Source organism: Rhincodon typus, chromosome 22 (genome assembly GCF_021869965.1).
Source record: "Rhincodon typus isolate 14 chromosome 22, sRhiTyp1.1, whole genome shotgun sequence".
Taxonomy (NCBI): domain Eukaryota; kingdom Metazoa; phylum Chordata; class Chondrichthyes; order Orectolobiformes; family Rhincodontidae; genus Rhincodon; species Rhincodon typus.
The window spans coordinates 38,597,818-38,615,916 of NC_063353.1; positions in this window are offsets into that span (position 1 = coordinate 38,597,818).

Consider the following 18,099-nt stretch of genomic DNA (forward strand, 5'->3'; position numbering starts at 1 on the left):
TTTCCTACCACTCTCCCCACTTCATCCTTTCCTTTCCAGTTAATTGGAGGTGACTACCAGAGGGCTTTTTTTTGTTTGAAACAGAGGTTTGTGGATCAATTCATAATCACCAGCCAGTGTTGCAGACTGCTTGGACCCAGTCACTCTCTGTTCCTCAATGAGTATTCCTATGGAGAAAGCGATGGAGATTTTTAATTCCTCAAGGAGAATTATTTCACAGAGGTCTTCATATCTTATGTGCAAATTCTGTCTTATGTGCCCATTGCCCACTGGTCAAAAACTAGCTGGTAAATCGTTCAAATTTCAAGATGTGTGGTCAGGCGTTTCCTGATGGTATGGGATTTTTAATGGTTTATCTCTCTCACTCATTGAGACTTCACTTGAAACAGCCTTTTCTAAAACATCATAATCAATGGCACTTTCCCCAGGTTCAGTAGAGTGTGCTTCATGAGCGTTCCCTGCAGTTAATACTCGGCGGTATTAAAAAACAATGTTGAGCCTGGCATCTGTTGTGCTAACTGGTCAAGAGAGATCAAGACAGTGTGCAGCTCTGCCTCATCAAATTTGGGAATTAAATGAGCAAGCCAAGTTTCCTCTGCTCCAAGTCTGAGCTAGCGGTAGCTTCCTGGGACACAGTGAGATTCCTGCTCCTCACATCAAAGCACCTACGTTCAAATTCTATTTTCTGTTGTTTTTCCTGGAATCTTCTCTCTTCTCTCTTTGCTCTTTCTTTTCTTTTCCATTTCTCTCTTTTTATCTTCTCTCTCTCTCTCTCTCTCTGTTTCCCCACGTTTTTGCAGGTTTTTTCTTATTCCAAGAATTTTTTTTTCATCTAGCAGCTACTGAATCTACTTCCTGTGGGGAGGACATACCAAATCCTATCCATTTGCTGTTTTAAGATTGCCTGAGATCACCTCTTGATCTGTAGCCAAATTTGGGATGGCACGGCCGCTCAGTGGTTAATACTGTTGCCTCACACCGCCAGGGACCTGGGTTCGATTCAGCCTCGGGGGAATGTCTGCGTAGCGTTTGCATATTCTCCCCGTGTCTGTGTGGGTTTCCTCCGCGTGCTTCTCCCACAGTCCAAAGATGTGCAGGATAGGTTGATTGACTCTGCTAAATTGCCCATAGTGTCCAGAGATGTGTAGGCTGGTTGGATTGGCTATGGAAAATGCAGAGTTACAGGGATAGGGTAGGGAGCACTGGGGCTGGGTCTAGGTGGGATGCTTTACAGATGGTCAGTGTGGACTCGATGGGCTTAATGGCCTGTTTCCACACTCTAGGGATTCCATGATGTTTGAACTTACAAAGAATTCAATTGGTAAAAATTTTTCAAGCAACACAATTCACAGAGCTATAGCTTGGTTTTATAATTCCTAAACCCATGAGCAATTTTCCTCAAGTCCTCCCTGCTGCCTGTCGTTGTAGCCTCCTCAAGTCCTGTCTCCCTCAGGAAAAACTGTGCTTCTCCAATTCTTCCTTTTTGAGCATGTTCAATTTTCTTGGTCAGGTACTTGGCAACAGAATTTCCTCACTAAAAATCACTGTCATTTCTACCTCTTTTTCTTCCTTCATGATGCTCCTTAAAACCTACCAATTAGACTGAGATGTTTGGTTGTCTGCTACTTGGCTCAGTGCCATTTCATTTCTGTTTCATGATCTTCCTCTGAAGCACATTGAGATATCTTGTGACATTAAAGCTCCTCCAAAAATACAAGTTCTCATTTTTCTAGTTTGCGAAATTGTTTGACATCAGAAATGAACTTGATTTTCTCAAGGAGTTAATGGTAGGTGCTGTTAAAATTAAACACTGGCAGAGTTAATGTATCCCCTGTAATGCAGCTTTACTTTAGCCGCTCCTAGACGAGATTCTATTGACAGGTCTGATTGTATCTCCATGACCAATATCTGACCTCTCTCATTGTCTCGAGACCCATTCAGAGCTGAGATTGGCGCTCAACACTTTCACACTTCAATGGCTGTGATCTGAAATCAGAATTAGTTCTTATAATTAACACTTAGCACAATTTCTCTATGCTCTTTTGGCAAGAGTCCATTACAATCCTGAAACAGGTGATAAAAAGGAAAACTGACAGTTCTTAACAAACCAGAATATATTAGTCTAATGAGCCTCACATTACAAAAGCACACAAACAGACATGTGCACACACTCACACACACAAATACAGACATGCATACACACATACACATACACATACATATGGACATCACCCACATACAGAAATCCACACAGACAAGCAGACATAAACACATAACACACAGACAGTCACACACACACACAGACAGTTAAACACACTCACATATAGGGATCCATACATGCAATCACACAGACAGGGAGGCATGCACACATACAGACATCCATACATAAATGCACAATGACACAGACACACAGACAGACAGAGACACACACAAACACATATATAGACATGCATGTACACATAGCATACACACACATATATAGACATGCACACACACACATATACACAGGAACACACTCATAACACACATAAACACACACAGTGAAAAACCCCAGGCCTGTTAATATGTTCAAAAAGGATTTTGCCTGATAAGATGACACAAATGACTCTGCAGGAGGAAGAAAGGAATTTTGTAAGCTTGTTAATTTTGAATTGTACTCAGTCAGGAGCTATGCTGACCCTGGCAAAAGTGAACTGCATTGTAATCGTAACATCATTATCATGTCAACAGCATAAAGTCATCGAGTCATACGGCATGGAAACAGACCCTTCGGCTCAACCAGTCCAGGCCAAACATAATCTCAAACTAAACTAGTCCCACCTGCCTGTTTCTGGCCCATATCCTTCCAAACCTTTCCTATTCATGAACTTATCCAAATGACTTTTAAACGTTATAATTGTACCCACATTTACCACATTCTCAGGAAATTCATTCCACATGTGAACCACCCTCTATGTAAAAAATTTGGCCCTCATGTCTTATTTAAATCTCTCTCCTCTCACCTTAAAAATATGCCCCCTAGTCTTGAAATCCCCCACCCTAGGGAAAAGACAACAACCTTTATCTATACCTCTCACTATTTTATAAACTTCTATCAGGTCACCTCTCAACCTCCTATGCTCTAGTGAAAAAAGTCCCAGCCTATCCAGCCTTTATAACTCAAACCTTCCATACCTGGCAACATCCTGGTAAATCTCTTCTGAACACTCTCCAGCTTAATAATATCCTTCCTATAACTTCTTTTTATATCATTAAAGCCTCTGCTTCCCATTTGCAAAAGTCAGTCTTCATGAATACCCCATGGCCTCTGATATCATGTGAACTATCTACTCAACTTTGTTAGCCTCAGTGTTTTGTTTGCTCTTCAAGCATTGTGCATATTTCAGGATCACTGAAGCTTTTCTGAAAGCCCTTGGGCACGTGGCTCAGTTTGTGAAAGTAACAGCCGCTCTCTTGTCCCTAAAGAACAGCAAGTGCCCAGGTTCCATTGCTGGGTGTGGGGAGTTAGTCAGTCGATATAGTTGTGTGGGGAAGCCATTAAACTTCCTAGCAATCCCCAGGGTTGTGAGTGCATCTTTCATTTATCAAGTGCAGGCTAAAAGATTTGCATTTATAAAGAGCTTTTTATGATCTCGGGAGAATACGACACTTTACAGCAAGCTACCTTTGAAGGCACTTCCATAACATAGGGAAACACAGCAACTCCTGAAAATAGTAATGAGCTGAAAGATATGATGATGATAGTAATTCGAGATGAGAGAAAAGTTGTGGCCAGGACATTCCTCCTTCTCCTTTTCCAACAGTGCTGTAAGGTCCAGCTGAGGAGGCAGAAGTGACCTCAGTTTAACTTTTTGTCTGCATCTCTCACAGTGAGCAGCTTCCCATGACTAAATCTCCCCTGTTTCGCCTTCGTGTAACTCAGTTTTGGCTCCTATCACTTAACGCCCTCCCAGATTGGCTCCCCTGCGAACGGAGAATACATGAATAAGGTCTTCACAATTGGCCTCAGGAGATCAGGAAAGAAGTCCAATTTGTACACCATATGGTGACCCTCCACTAAAATGTGGAGGACAGAATATGAAGAGACAGCATGGACACGATGGACCAAATGTCCTCCTGCTGTGTTGTAATGAGTACTGTAATGCAGAGTGATGTTAATGCTGGTGCCTGTGTTGCAATAATATGCTGTTATACAATAGCACAAGGCCATCTCTCATAGGACAGCCCACCCTCTAGGTTTGGCCTGGTGTCTCAAGAAATGAGTGGAACTCTAGCAGAAAAATCACAGGATTATTAACCAAAAAGGGAGTTTATTGCTTTAATTTTCTTTGCTGAATTTCAGTTCTCAGTTGTGGGAATATTGGAGAAGGGAATATTGACAGTTGGACTGACAGTCTGGAATTCTTCCGTTAAGTTACACAGGGCAGAAACTTCTCAGGGTCTGAGCTACATGAGCTACTCTAAAATTCCAGGCAAACTGGAAGGTGAGAAGTTTGTAAGGCCTCTCTCGACATTGAGAGCATCTTACTGCGTCTTTTATGTCTGTGCTAAGTGGTGAGGCGAGTTTCTCACTGAGCAATGGTGAGTTGCCACTTAAGGGGTCTATTAGCCTGTAAAACGTTTTATTAATTGCTGTGACTCACAAATGCCTCTCACTTTACCAAATACATGAAACAAACTGGAGGTCGAAAATTCTTGCCGTGCAAGTCAGAGCTGGTACTTGGTGATTCCAGCTCACCGCTGGCTCCAAAGGACCTGCATGTTGGACTTTGGGTACCAACACTTCAGGCATCGTGGGAACATGCCACTTGTACCCCTCTATATCCACAGACATTGACATCCATCCAGGATACCTTATTAGCACACCTCTGATCCACTTCCACAGAACACTCCTGCCCTTCAATGCTGTGCTTTGGGCTATCCCGGTAACTCTCGCTATAATGCAGTAGCGAGGACAATGTTTGCTCAGGGACAATCATTGCCTGGACCAGGCTGCATTTCCAGGCTCATCGTTCACTGTCGTAGAGCTCACTCACTCTGAGCCTAGCTGGATGCTCACAGCATCCTGGCCTTGGATTACCATGTGTGCTTTTCCACCTCAGTCAGTGATACCAGGCTCAATGCCTTGACATTTATTGCAGACACAAAGCCAGAAACCAGAGCTGAAACCCAGCTCCAGCGATTAAATTAAACGCATGGAATGCTGGAGAAACCCAACAGGTCTAGCAGCATACGTGGAAAGAAAGCAGAGTTAACATTTCGGATGCCCTGACCCTTTCACACCTTCATTTACATCTCGTTTTCTCTTTCTCCACCTTTCACAATCTCTTCCTTCTTTGCTCTGGGCCTCTGCCTCTGTCAGAACTAATAAAAAGTCTCATTTTCCAACACCTTTCAGTTCTGAAGAAGAGTCATACCAGACTCGAAATGTTAACTCTGTTTCTCTCTCCACAGATACTGCCACACCTGCTGCGTTTTTCCAGTCAGGCAAACCTTCAAACTAAGGGGCAGGAAATCAGCAGAGATGGAATTAAGAAGCATTGATTTATTTTGTTAATGCTGAACCACAAGGAGGGGATGGTCTCATCCTGCTAAAGCACTTTAGTGCATGTTTCTTGATGCACTTTACACGACAGCATTGTTTCTCCAGAAAGGGAAAAGGATAAAGTAGCTCTTCAAATTTTAACAGCAGGAAGTTCTCAATGCTGTTCACTGACCATGCCTGAAGATTTTAACACTAATTTGTGTCTCAGCTGCCATGGCAACTGCTTTGCTACACAGTGCTTCCCTGCCAACCCCAAAGAGTTGACATTGCCTCACAACGCCAGCGTGGAGTGTTTTATTGAAAGAAGCAACGTTTACATCAGCATCTCCTGATGACAGATAAACCGAGGGGGGGCTTTTGGAATTTTCTTGTTAACCTGGGGGCAGCATGGTGGCTCGCACTGCTGCCTCACGTTATGTTATGTCCTTAGTGAGCGGCAGCTTTACAAAGTGGGAATATATCTACTGCCTCATCACTCTTCAGACTCTTACCAGCTCCAGAGAAATTGCAGTCTCCCTGGGTTGAGCATACTGGAAGTTTCTGGAAAGAAAGCAACGTTAACATTAAGGGATCATCCAGTACAACCAGAGGCCATTCAGCCCAATGCGTCTCTGCCAGCTCTTTGAAGGAACCATCCAAATAGTCCCATTCTTTTGCTCTTCCAATATAGCCCTTCAAATACTTCCTTTCTAAGTGTATTTCCACTTAACTTTTAGAAAGTTATTGTCGCTGCTGCTTTCACTACCCTTTTAGGTGGTGTGTTCCACATCATAAAGATTCAGTGCAACAAAATCCTCCTTGTTTCCACTTCAGCTTTTGTGCCAAATATCATACAACAATGTTATCTGGTGACCTTCTCTCTGCACTGATGTTATCCATATACAGGGATGCTTTGGCCCACAGGCCTCTGCTGCCTGGAATAGTCACCTTTCTCAGGCCTGATGGACTCTGCAAAAGGCTCTAATCAACAGGCAGCAGGGAATGGGCAGTCCTGCCTGACTCCAGATCTGATCGGGAAGATTTCTGATTTCCACCCGTTGATTGAGACTGATGTTGGTGTAGAGCAGTCGAACCCAATTGCGGATTCCCTCCTAAAAGCCCATTTTGGAGACCTCGTCCCACATGTAGGTGGGTGGTAATCCTGTCAGAGGCCTTTTCCTGACCCAGGGGCTGATGAAGCAAGCATCCAAAGCCCAGTCCTGCATGTACGTGAACATATCCCTGAGGAGTGTGAGGCTTTCAGAGATCGTCCTGCCTGGTACAGCCCAGGGTGAGTCAGAGCTGATCTAATTCAGTTGGCGATGACCTGAGAAGGGATTTTATAATCCACATTCAACTGTGAGACTGGAATCAATTTCTAATTTCCTCCTCTCTCCCAATTCCGCTTGTAGATGAGGGCAGTGATATCTTTCCTCATCAATTCACATGTTCTACCTGCCAGAAGCATTGCATCATACATCTCCAGTGCCTCCTGGCCAACCCAGTTCCCAAAGATCTGAATACAGTTGGTTCTGATATAACACGATAGTTCTGTTCTCGTGCGATCTTGCGTTATAAGAAAATCACGCAATAACCGCGACATTTAAAGCAATGGGGATGGAATAACGTTATAGTCAATACAGGTAGGGAAAGTTTGCATTCTAAAAATAGCGTTATATAATTCTCCAATCGCGTTAAAACCAACTCGCATTGAAGAAACACGTGTTATTTCAGAACTGACCATACAACTCGGCCAGTAAGTCTCATTTCCAGGAATTTCATCCTTTTCAAAGAACGGCAAGATTTAAAAAAGACCTGAGGGGTACTGTTTTCATGCAGAGGGTGGTACATAGATGGAATGCGCTGCCAGAGGAATTGGTGGAGGCTGGTACAGTTACAACATTTAAAAGGCATCTGGATGGGTTTATGAATAGGAAGGGTTTAAACAGATATGGGCCAAATGTTGGCAAATGGGCCTAGGTCAGACTGGAACGTCTGATTGGCACTGATGAGTTGGACCGAAAGATCTGTTTCCATGCTGTATGACTCAATGAATTGAGGGCCTTGGTTAGCTCAGCCTCTCCCACTTGCTGTCATCTGAGACCTCCATGATAAAGGACTGGAATGACTGAGAGACCGTGCTATCTGTGGACTTGGTGTCATACAGTCAATCAGAAAAGGATTTGCTAATCCCCTGAGATGACATTACTGAACCATCTTCTTCTTTCAGGATGCTGAGCACAGGATGCATCTCTGAAAGAAGAAATGCGAGCACATCTCATTCCGCTCCTTGCGGACCTTAGACCAGAAGATTATTTTGGAGGCCTCCAAGGCAAAAAGTGAGGCTTGTTGCTCTTCACCTCCTGGAGATGCTCCTTGACATCAAACCCCATCGTCTGCAGCAGGATCAGGTACTGCATGCCTTTCTGGAATTTGAACAGTTTTTCTCATATCTCTCGCTTTCTGCTTTAGCATTGACAAGGAAGTAAAGAATTGGCGATGAGAAGTGGGGAGGGAGGGAGGGAGGGCAGGGAGGAAAGGGGGATAAAGGTCATAAGCAGATCATATTGAACAGTGCAGCAGGCCTGAGGGGCCGAATGGCATACTGTGACATTATATCATCCTGTATTATTGGTGACCCCTGAGTTTCATTGTTTTAAGTGTCACCCTTAGTGTTATAATGGCTCAGTGTCAGGGAATTATTGCAATCTCTTCAACGTGAATGCAGAGCCTGTCCTACATAGAGAGCTGATGACTCAACATAAATGAGCTACAAAGATTTTTCTCACGCAAGATATCAATTCTGTATTCAGCAATCCCCTGCTGAGGCATCAGTTGATACATGTGTTTCATGTAATAAGGCAATAAAGTGAAATATTGAATGCATTATGCAAATGAGGGAACCCATGATAACATTTTGTTGTCGTTTGAGAAATCAAAGGAGAATGTTGACACATGTCACTTGTGTGAAACCTGGTATTTCTCTGTACAGTTCAGGATCTCCATACTTTTTAAAATGAGGTGGTATCTGAGGAAATTGCTTAACAAATAAATCAGGGCAGGCTGTGCACAAGGAATTCTACTTTGAAATGCTGTTCTCTTGAGAGCTTTATTCTCTCTCGCTCTCTCTATTGCTCTGCAGTGAGCAATGTTGGATTAGCCAGTTAACTTAGCTGCTAGTTGGGCCCTGTTGCTAGCAATCTAGCCTCTGGTCTCAAACCTCAGTGTAGACTTTAACACATAATCTGACTTGACACTTCACTGCAGTCCCAAGGGGTGACTGTATTGTCATCTTTCAGATGAGATTGTAACTGAGGATGAGATGCTGAACTGAAGCTTTGCCTGCCTGCTTGTGCCGATGAAGAGAATTCCACAGCATTAATTGGAAGAGGCAGCGGATCCTCGGTTTTGTTTGATTTTCTCAGGCAGAACTGCGTTGGTTAAAAGTCACTTGCACTGGCCTGTTGCCTGCTCAACAAATTTTCAAGAGGGAATAAAAATTTTGCATTTATACAGTGACTTTCATGACCTCAAGCTGTCCCAATGTACTTACAGCCAGTGAAGCAATGTGTGGGCATCGCCATGGAAGCAGCGTAGGGAAATGTAACAGCTAATCTGTGCACAGCAAGATCCCACTACCAGCACTGTGATACAGACCGGGCAAGCTCCTTTTATAATTTTGATTCAGTGATAGATACTAGATAGGCCAAAAATCAAAGATGGCCTCAGCTTAACAATGAAAAGACAACACCTCTGATAATGCAGCACCCCCCTTAGTACTGCAGTTGTGTGTCAGCCTTGATTTTTCTGCTCATGTCTTTGGATATGGGACTTAACTCATAAACTTCTGACTCAAATGACGTTGCTACTGGCTGAGCCATTGATCTCACTATTTAATGTGATGACTGCTACTGCATGTACAATTACAGAAAAACAGTCTAACATCGACAAACTTTTAGTCACTCATTAAAATCCGTAAGAACTGCAGATGCTGTAAATCAGAGACAAAGAAAGAAGTTGCTAGAAAATGCTAGCAGGTCTAAGGAAGGGCCACTCAACCTGAAACGTTAACTCTGATTTCTCTCCACAAATGCGGCCAGACCTGCTGAGTTTTTCCAGCAACTTCTATTTTAGTCACTCATTCTGTCACTCATTAAGCCCTGACTCTCAAGCTCTTTCCTTCAACATCTTTAACGTGTCATCACCGTCCCCGATTTCAAAAGCTTCCATGAGAACCTTTCCTACAGCTGGATGATTGTTTTGGTCTGGATTTCTGTTATCTGACTCCTGTTTGGTATTCATTGTGTCAACCATACAGCCATAGAGTCATAGAGAAGTACAGCAAGGAAATAGACCCTTTGGTCCAACTCGTCCATGTCAACCAGATATCCCAAATTAAGGATCAACAAGAGAACATCAATCACAGTTCAAGGTTCTTTCTGCATCTCATTCTCAGTTTCCACCTCATCTGAACTTCCAACTAAAATCAGTGGAGTCACGAACTTAAAAGATTTCATATTCATGAAACGGTGATTGGTTCAAGTAAAACAATTTAATCTTGCTGCAATATATATGAGTCTATGGTGTTTTGGCTGCAATTCGTTGAGGGTTTGGAGACTAAATGCCAACAGGCATAGTGGTCTTTGTTAAATGGAGTTAACTGAACTGGATAGATACATTCAGTTGAAAAAGCAGCCTTATCAATCAGCAAATGAAAGAGTTGATATTGCCTTAGTCTTTGGCAGCAACTGAAGCAAAATTTGGTTTCTGTCTGCATTCTGCCTGAATTCCCCTGAGAGTGACAGTGACTGAAGATTCAATAGTCATCATGGGGAAGGTGGGCCAGGAGCGAGGGGTGGGAGGGATTTAAATTTCAATCACTGGCCCGTTTTTAAATGCAGACATCTTTTAACTGGCAGGTACACTTTGAATAGAAACAATACTCTGAATCCCAAGCAAAATTATAATGTGGTGTATGGACTTTGTGTGTCTTTATTCTGTTCAATCAATGTGAAAATCCGAGCCCTGGTCTTCAAACCTGCTGTTGTATGTCTGTAAACTTTGGAAGTTGTAAAAGAATATGCACTTGCATTTAAAAAGCACGGTTCACTATGTCCTGAAGAGCTTCACAGCACTTTTGAAATATTGCAATGTAAGATGGAATCATCCAACTCTAGCCTTTGAATGACCCTTCCTTTATCACTCAACCACTTTGAAATTCTCTTTTTAAATCTCTCCCCGTCACTACCCTGTATCACTTTGCATTGGAAGCTCAAAATCTACCCCTCTCATTACCTTCTCCACTTTCCTTCTCATTTATTTCTCTATCTTTGTGAACTTTCTTAGGCCTGGACATTTGGAAATGGCTGCTGTTAATCATCTGGTTGGGTGAGCAAATTCTAAATCAGTGCACCAAAATCTGTGTGTGCCAGAAAACTAACTTTCAAATGAATGGAAGCAAGGATATAAATTTATATATTTCGCCTGAAGCTCATGGAAACAAAAACTTACTGAATGATAAAGGCAGTGGTGACTTTTGTTGAGAATTGGGTAGAGCAGGCCATCAAGGATTTAAAGCAAGGGTTCAGAAAAGATTAGCAAGACTGTTGCTGGAATTGGAGGCTTTAAGCTATAAGGAGAGGCTGATTTGGCTGCGGCTTTCTTTCCTGGAGTGCCGGAGGCTGAGGGTTGACCGTATAGAGGCTTATAAAATCATTAGGCCATGGATAGGGTGAATAGCCAAGGTCTTTTTCCCAGGGTGGGGGGGGTCCAAAACGAGAGAGCATGGGTTCAAGTTGAGAAGGAAAAAATTTAAAAGGGACTTGAAGGGTAACTTTTTCATGTAGAGGGTGGCACCTGTGTGGAACGAGCTGCCAGATGAAGTGGTGGAGGCTGGTACAATTACATTTAAAAGGAACCTAGCTGGATACATGAATAGAAAGGGTTTAGAGGGATATTGGCCAAATGCTTGCAAATGGGATTGGATCAATTTAATTGCGGATGATTTGGACTGAAGAGTCTGATGCCATGCTATATAACTCTATGACCCTATAAGCTGACTCCAAGATTATCTCTCACATCTGGAGCTCAGATTTTGAAGGACAGAAACAGTCAAATCAAAGTATTTTACATTCATTTAGACTGTGTGAGTAATGTGACTAAGCCAAACAGTGCGGATTGCTCATTCAACAAAAGTTTGTATTGTCATACCTCCTCTATAGTAGTAAAACGTCTCAAGGCATTTGCAGGAATATTTTCAGACAAAATGTGAACCAGGTCACATAAAGGGACATTAGAACAGGAGGCAAAGATTTGATCTGTGGCAGTTACAAATAAATAACATAAAAGAGAAGACAGAGCTAACAGAAGCAGAGAAGTTTAGGATCGGAATCGTTTAACACATGTTTTTCTTCTTTTTACAGAAGGTGTCTGTTTACATCTGAAACGACAGAGGGTTAGACAGGCCAATGGGTCCCTATAAGTGAAGGTACACACCGTTCGGTGAGATCATTTAGGAGGTTGAAGCTGTTCTGGCTGAAGTTCCATTACACAAAACCCAAAGGCTAAAAGTTAGCTACAGAGCAAGGCACAAGGCAGTAATGGTAAAACAAAAGCGAAGCACTGCAGATGCTGGAGTTTTGAAATAAAAACACTCAGTGCTGGACAAGCTCTGGATTTGGCACCATCTGCGTTCATGTTTTGAATAAAGGTCAAATTGAACTCAAAACATTGACTCTGCTTCTCTTTCTTCTAATGTTGTCAGTCCACTGAGTTTCTCCGGCACTTTCTGTTTTAAGACATCTATAGTCCCAATGATAAGGAATTGACCTGAATACTTTCTATGTGCATGGAGAGTGGCGGGGGTGGGGGAGGGGTGGGGGTGGGGGGGGGGGTGCGGGGGGGGCGGAGGGGGGGGGGGGGGGGGGCAGATGTTGGGGTTGGTTGGATGGAAGATAGAGAGCTGGAAATTTCGATGGAGGGTTGAAAGGATGACATAATGAATAGAAAGATGGAACACTGAAGGATTGTGAGATGCTCAAAGGAATATTCCTACTTAAGAAAGTACACATTTTGTCAAAGCTTTTTATCTTGCCCTCTTCGGGACATTTCTCAAGTAAGCAAATTCAAAGGGAAAGCTAACATTTATTCTGCAGAAGACAGAGAGAGAAGATTTCATGTTAGAGCATAGCAAAGCTCCAAGGTAGTCATTCTTGGTCCTAGAAGGTGCCCAGTCTGCCTCAGATTATCTTGGAAGGATATGATATCTCACGGGTTTGAGTAATTGATGAGGCTGCTTCAAGTTGCTGCTATGTAATAACAACACAAATAGCATTCGCCACTAACAGGATGCTGTTGTTCTGCTGATTACACAAATGAGTAATATGGTATATGAATTTCAGTGCTGGTGTGATACCAGGTATTTAGCTGTATGTTCCAAAAACTGGCAGATCGTATCAAACAGTATGTTCCTTCAGCTATTAACAGAAGTAAGGTACTGACGAGTATCCAACAAGCTCATGCTGGCTACGTGTGAAACAATGTCTAACATTAGATGCGATGCTGCAACTGGAGAACATTTATTGTGTAATCCTGCATGTGCAAGGAATTATGCTGACAGCAAATGTAAGATTGTCATTTGGGCTGGCAGTGTGGTGTGCTTACTTGTCCTGAAAATTACATATATTCAAACACAGAGCCCATTTTTTTGCAGACAGAAAGATGTACAGGCACTGCGCCTGCTCAACAAAATAGGTGACAGCTATTAGAGATAGTAGGAACTGCAGATGCTGGAAAATCTGAGATAACAAGGTGTAGAGCTGGATGAACACAGCAGGCCAAGCAGCATCATAGGAGCAGGAAGGCTGGCGTTTCGGGCCTAGACCCTTCATTGATGAAGTTCTCTGCTACCAAATGACTATTTGGAATATTCCCTCATCGACATTAAATGTACAATATGCAGACTTTTCAAGTAAGTGAATCCAGGCAATAATAAAAAGTGTGGGTATTATTGTACTATTAATCCAAACCTTCACATCAATGGCTCTTCTGACACAAAGGTAATGATTGAGAAATCCTATAACGATGTAGGAGGGTGCTGGTTTTCATCTTCAATTATGATTCGGTGATTAGATCATCTTTTATTTTTAATTTCAGAATTTAATAAGATGTAAGAGTTTTATGCTCCCTGAGAGACTCCTCCCTCCCTGTGTAAATTGTGCTAATTTATTCTGATACTTTTTAATAGGGAAACCTTGTTATTTTAAAGAGACAACTAAATGACTGGACATAGATCTTAATTAATGCTTGGCAGGAGACCCACAACAATAATTAATGTTCTCTTAGTGCAAAGCATTTTAAAATGACATGGATTACTTTGTTTGAAGCTTGTTAGTGTATATTTTAAGTGGTGTATTCATCATCATTGATAGTATGGAGTAAACAGTCTCTTGTGCAGAACTTAGGAATGGGAGGGGAATTTTTAGTTTTGAAGCCTACTGTCTACTATATGAGTACCAGCACCGCAAGTGTGTTTGGGAACAATTTTGCTGCTTACTTGCCCCTTACTGGGCAAAAGATAAATGTGCTTCCTTATGTTTGTATTTAAGGAAATAGCAAGTGGATGAAACATACTGAAGATGTCACTGTACAGTCTTCGATACAAATTGTTTGAATGCAATATTATTTACAGAGAATTGCTATGACAGCATAACGCTGAATATTGTTATGAATATTGTTATGAATTCCTGCTTTGCACAAGCGAGTTATATTATTTCCTTCTTATGGAAAGCCTATATTATTATCAGATTTATTATCGTAACCCACTTTCTATCCATCATGAATTTTGTTATCAATTTCAGTCTTGCTCACACCTCCGTTCTTGTTAAAACCCTGGCACATAACTTGTTACCTTGATAAATGCCTCCCCTTGCTAGAATCCCATTCTCTGCTCCTACATAGCATTCTCACCCTGGCGCATGAACTCTCATCTTTGTATTCCCCTATCTCTGCGCCACCCTCAGAAGGGGAATGTTCAAGTACTTTGATGCTACAATCTATCCCTCCTCCCTTCACAATCTTTCTTTTCCTCCACTTTTTGAAACCTCTTCAAAATGTTTCATTTTGACTCCCAGATCTTAGCCCAACTCTTCTATGCTATTTCAATCATTATTCTTAATTACTTATTACATTAAAGCATCATATAGATATAAATTACATACCAAATATCTTTTGAAGAAAAGAAACATCTGTATAGCATGCAGTCTCTCACGTTTATGTAAGTTTCCCATCATTGTTTCACATACAGCACCTGTACAAGAAAATGTCTTGTTAAAGAGTCTCTGATTTACATAATGTCACTGAGCTCAATATGTATAATACACAAAAGGTTCAAGGGGGTAGATGCAATTTTAACAGAAACTACAAAATAAACAATTGAGGTGAGCCATCATCTGTCATTCAGTGTTGCATGCAGGATAACCTAGACAACAGTTAGGTTTAAGCTGATAAAGTGGCAAATGCCATTAAAGCTACACAAGTGCCAGATGACCATCTTCAAAAAGACACAAGAATATAAGATTTCGGATCAAAAGTAGACCATCCAGCCTGTTGAATCTTCTCCATTATTGAATATATCCACCATTGGTATCGGGCTTCAAGTCTATGTTTCTGCCCATTTCCTTTAGCCCATGGCTCTCAAAGAGACCAAAAATCTTTCTACACAGCTTTAAATGTATTCCACAATGAAACGTCCATTATCCTCCAGGGTAGAGGATTCCAAAGATTCATATTCTTTTGAGTGAACAAAGTCTCATCACTCCAGTTCTAATGATTGACCCCTTGTCCCGAGTCATGGAGTCATATGGCACGGAAACAGACCCTTCAGTCCAACTAGTCCACACTGACCACATTCCCAAACTAAACTAGTCCCACTTGCCTGTGTTTGGCCCATTTCCCTCCAAACCTTTCCTATTCATGTACTTACCTAAATGTCTTTTAAATGTTGTAACTGTATAATTCCATGCTTTAGATTCCTCAGCCAGAGAATATCTACCCTAGGAAAACACTTTCGAACATTGTCAGTTTCAATAGTACCATTTCTCATTCTCCTAAACTCCTGAGAATTTAGACCCAATTTACTCAGCCTCTCATTATAGGGTAACTCCCTCATTTGAGGGATTAATTGAATGAACTTTTGCTGTACCACCTTGAATGCAAGAGTAACCTTTCTTCAATATGGGGACAAAAATGTTCATGTGTAATAACCACAACTTCTTATTTTTCTGTATTTTGGATTGTGGATTTAAATGGGAAAATGACTAGCTTAAAAAACAAGGATTTTGAAGGATTGCCACATTTATAAAAAGCAATTTACCTGCCACTTACTATAAGTATTACTTACACAGCTGTTGGTTCAAGCAGTGAAGAAAGCCTTGTTATAATTGACCTGGAGCCAGACTCATATAAATGGATTTACCTTGTGCTCTGGTTCAGAAAAGAGAAAATATTGTTTGATTGACAGATTTATGATTATAATTGGCTATGTTCCTGCCATCCCTTTTGACAATATCTAAATGTTTATTTATAGGGTTGTAGCAAAGGAGTTTTTTAAAACAAAATTATGAACAGTTTTTTTTTTAAGCAGTTCCACACATGCCACTGTTAGCAATGGGCTCACTTGGATGGGGCAGAATGTGTTATTTAAAATTTCTTCACCCCGGTGGTTATGGGGGAATGTTCCGTTAATGTTAATCATGGACAAGTCAGATTCCAAACAGGAACCTGGTTGAATAGATGATAAATTTCTTTTTGCTTACAGAGTTGATCTTTTACTTAAACTTAAGCACACAATGTCGCAATCTTTATTTTAACAATAAAACAAACATTTATTAACAACAGAAACAAAAATAAATAATGGGAAAGAACAGTATTTATTTAGAACATAGGCTTAAAGATTCTTAAACACATTAGTAGAAATGATACATGCCTCGTACAACTCACAAACAGAACAGAAGTTCTGTGAACTTCTAGGACTGTGCTTCTAACAAGACCCAACGCAACTCATTTCCTGGAAAGAGAGATTTTCCTGTTTATTTTAATATTTTGATAGGCTTGAAGTGATTAAAATTCTAAGTCATCTGCTGGAACTGTATATAATGCTTTCTTGACTATTACTGTGTTTCTCAGTTTCCTTCCAGTGCTATACTATCCTTGATACAGCTCTTTTCTTTCACTTCAAAAATTTATTATCCAGCGACTGTGTACCAAACACTTCCATCTGGGACTAATAACTTCTTATTCTAAGATAATTTCATTACTTTAGAACTCTTTTTCTTAGGAGTATTGTGTAGTACATGTCACTCCATCAAAAGATTTCTCTAGGCTTAATACATACTTCTCTCTTGAGTGACTACCAACACAGACTCGATCAATCCAGAAAGTTCTCTCCCTCATCTCTCCAGGCAATTCCCTAAGACCTCTGGGTAATTTATGTATGCTTGGAATTGTGGGTATTTCCATTTATTCCTCAAAAGCCAAATCAGCAACTCCAAACACATAGTCAAATCTGAGATTGGCCCAGCGTGGTTTCATGGCAGTGGTGGCAAAGGTAGAGGTGAGATCGTGCCGAAGAATGGCAACATGGTTCTATGGCAGTGGTGCAATGAAGTGACTTGATGCTGGCCATCTGCTTCTTGCTGATGTTGGTCTCAGCGATGGGGTGGATGAGCCTGGATCCAGGCCCATGGCTAAGTGCTTAAAAAGGACTGTAATGTTGAACTTTTAATTTTATTTCTTTATGTTTCTTAAAGGCTAGACCTCGCAGCCAGAATGCACTGACCTCACCACCGGTGCACGCCAAAGTCAACATTATACTGCACAAAGGACACAGCCCCGTTCTGGCCATCAAGCTCTGCTGCAGATAACTATCCATCTGTTCCTGCTGTCGGCCTATTGCATCCCTGCTTCGGGCACCAGGCTCCTCCACAGCTGATGGCCCACCAAGTTCCCGATGACTTGGGCCTACTGAAGCCAGGAGTCCTCAATCCAGGCACCCCCTCCACCGATATTGCTCCATCTTCCCCATGACATCAGAGGATGAAAGAAATGAAAAGAGAATGAAAAAGATCGAAAAGGAGAGAGAAAAAGAGAAGGATGTGGCCAGCCTGGAGCATACAGGCTCAGGAGCCCTAACACTCCTTACCAAGCCAGTGCCACCATCTTGGATGAAGCTTTTTAATTTCCAGATTCCCGTTGAAGTATATACAAACTACTATTTTGGGAATTGCACTCACATTCTTTGGATTATTAGTTCAATGAAATAACCACCATGGGGTTCCTCAATCGCGTGTGTCTGTTTGACCCTGAAATAACTTCACAGAGCCCAGTATCTCGTCACTAAATCACCATTTATTTACACATGGAGAGTCCTTGGTACTGTTCCAGCTTCCTCAGAGCCAGCTCTCAGAGTGAACAGGATGTCTGACTCTCCTGTTTATGTCTGTCAGCCAGGACTCCCTGATTGAACCAGAATAACAGTCTCAATCAGGGAGCTCATATTCTGTGGGGTCCACCTGGCT